Below are 3,357 nucleotides of genomic sequence, written 5' to 3' on the forward strand. Positions count from 1 at the left end.
TTCATACCGATAATTTTTGAACCGTGTGTGTTATGTTTCACAATAATGAAGATTGCGGAATTATTTCGCAAAAAGAAAAAAAGATGTTCTGAGGGGAGCAGAATTTTTTGAATTGAGTATTTATATTAAGTTGACGAAATGTAAGTACCAACGGCAGGACCGGTGTTTCGTTGCAGCTGTGGAATGTGGGTGATTCCGGACGGCAATGCGATCCAGGACAAACACGTCAGCAGCTGGAGGAATTCCCGATCAGGATTATTGATCTAGAAGCTGAACTGCAGGCACTACGCAACATAAAGGAAGGGGAGAAATACCTGGACACTTTGTTCCAGAAGACGGGAGAGAATAGATTTCACAGGATCCCGACAGTGCAGAAGGAGACCATTCGGCCCATCGAGTCTGCACGCCCCCTCCGAAAGAGCACCCTACCTCGGCCCACTCCCTCACCCTTTTCCCACAAACCCGTAACTCTGCCTAACCAACACACTTTGGTCAGCAGTGAGGAACAGGAGGATGTGACAGTGAGTGAGGCAGGTAATGGGACCGACAAGACAGTAGAGGGGCCTCAGACTTTGCAACTGTCAAACTGGTTTGAGGTGCTCACAACCTGGTGTGGATAAAAGCGAGGTCAACAAGGTGAGTGAGCAGGCTGGCCATGGCATCATCCTTCAAACAGGGGGAGCAAACAGGAATATAGTGGCAGTAGGGGACATAGATACATGGAAGATAGGAGCAGGAGGAGGCCTTTTGGCCCTTCGAGCCTGCTCCGCCATTCATCACGATCATGGCTGATCATCCAACTCAATAGCCTAATCCTGCTTTCTCCCATTCTTTGATCCCAGCCTTTGATCCCATTCTCCCTAACTGCTGTATCCAGCCGCCTCTTAAATATATTCAACGTCTTAGCGTCAGCTACTTCCTGCGGTAATGAATTCCACAGGCTCACCACTCTTTGGGTGAAGAAATGTCTCCTCATCTCTGCCCGATATGGTTTACCCCAAATCCTCAGACTGTGACCCCTGGTTCTGGACACACTCATCATTGGAAACATCTTCCCTGCATCTACCCTGTCTCATCCTGTTAGAATTTTATAAGTCTCTATGAGATCCCCCCTCATTCTTCTGAACTCCAGCGAGAACAATCCCAACCTAGTCAATCTCTCCTCATACGGCAGTCCCACCGTCCCTGGAATCAGTCTGGTAAACCTTCACTGCACTCCCTCAAGAGCAAGAACATCCTTCCTCAGAGAAGGAGACCATAACTCCAGGTGTGGCCTCAATAAAGCTCTGTATAATTGCAGCAACACATCCCTGCTTCTCTACTCGAAACCTCTCGCAATGATGGCCAACATCCCATTTGCCTCCTTTATCGCCTGCTGCACCTGCATGCTTACCTTCAGCGAATGGTACACAAGGACACCCAGGTCCCGCTGCACACTCCCCTCTCCCAATTTACAACCATTCAGGTAGTAATCTGCCTTCCTGTTTTTGCTTCCAAAATAAATAACATCACACTTATCCAAATTATACTGCATCTGCCATTGGTTTTCCCACTTGCCCAAACTGTCCAGATCTTGCTGTAGGATCCCTGCATCCTCATCACAATTCACCCTCCCACCCAACTTGGTATCATCTGTAAACGTTGAGATATTCCATTTTGTTCCCTCATCCAAATCGTTAATATATATTGTGAATAGCTGGGGTCCCAGCACCGATCCCTGTGGTACCCCACTGGTTACTGCCTGCCAATTTGAAAAGGACCCATTAATTCCTACTCTTTGTTTCCTCTCTGCCAACCAGTTTTCTATCCACCTCAATACATTTCCCCCAATCCCATGCACTTTAATTTTGCACAATAATCTCTTATGTGGAACTTTGTCAAACACCTTCTGAAAGTCCAAATATACCACATCGACTGGCTCCCCCTTGTCAACTGTACTGGTTACATCTTCAAAGAATTCCAACAGATTTGTCAAGCATGATTTTCCCTTCATAAATCCATGCTGACTCTGACTGATCCTGCCACTGCTTTTTAAATGTTCCGGTATAAAGTCCTTGATAACGGATTCAAGCATTTTCCCCACTACCGATGGTCGGCTTACTGGTCTAGAATTCCCTGCTTTCTCTCTACCTCCCTTTTTGAATATTGGAGTGACGTGAGCTACCCTCCAATCTGCAGGGACAGTTCCAGAGTCTATAGAATCCTGGAAGATGACCACCAATGCATCCACTATTTTCAGAGCCACCTCCTTAAGCACTCTGGGATGCAGATTCTCAGGCCCTGGGGATTTATCCCCCTTCAATCCGATCACTTTTCCCAGCACCATTTCTCTACTGATGTTGATCTCCCTCAGTTCTTCCCTGTCACTAAAACTTTCATTCTCCAACATTTCTGGGATCTGATTTGTGTCCTCTTTTGTGAAGACAGAAGTAAAGTACGTATTTAATTGCTCAGCCATTTCTTTGTCCCTTATTATATATTCCCCTGTTTCTGTCTGTAGAGGGCCTACATTTCTATTCACCAATCTCTTTCTCTTCACATATCGATAGAAACTCTTAGTGTCAGTCTTTATGTTCCCTGCAAGTGCAGGGTCAGCAGTGAGGAACAGGAGGATGTGACAGTGAGTGAGGCAAGTAAAGGGACTGACAAGACAGTAGAGGGGCCTTCGACTTTGCAACTGTCAAACAGGTTTGAAGTGTTCACAACCAGTGTGGATAAAAGTGAGGTCTACAAGGTGAGTGAGCAGGCTGGCCATGGCATCATCCTTCAAACAGGGGGAGCAAACAGGAATATAGTGGCAGTAGGGGACAGTATGCTGAATAATGTAACTTGTGTTACATTGCAGTTTTTAATTTAAAAAAAAATGTTTATTGAAAAATTTTGTATTTATACAATAACGAACCATAATAAAATACCAACAATAACAATAATAATAGCAATCATAAACATTCGCCCATCCTCAATGAACAACACAACATATTAACAACAACTTAAATTAACACAATGTTAAGTTACATAACCATAGAAAAAAAAATAGAAACTACAATAAGGAACACCCCCCTAACCCCCCTCTCTCCCACACTCTCTCTCCCCCTCTCTCTCTACCCCCTCTCCCCTCTCTCTCTCCCCCCTCTCTTTCCTCCCCCCCCTCTCTTTCCCCCCTCTCTTTCCTCCCCCCCCTTTCTTTCCTCCCCCCCCCTCTCTTTCCCCCCTCTCTTTCCTCCCCCCCCTTTCTTTCCTCCCCCCCCCTCTCTTTCCTCCCCCCCCCCCCCCCCCCCCCCCCCCCCGGGTTGCTGCTGCTATTGACCAAGATACCTATCTTTGAGCCAGGAAGTCCAGAAAAGGTTGCCACCGTTT

This window comes from Scyliorhinus canicula, chromosome 5 (assembly GCF_902713615.1).
Source record: "Scyliorhinus canicula chromosome 5, sScyCan1.1, whole genome shotgun sequence".
In the NCBI taxonomy this organism is placed as follows: Eukaryota; Metazoa; Chordata; class Chondrichthyes; order Carcharhiniformes; family Scyliorhinidae; genus Scyliorhinus; species Scyliorhinus canicula.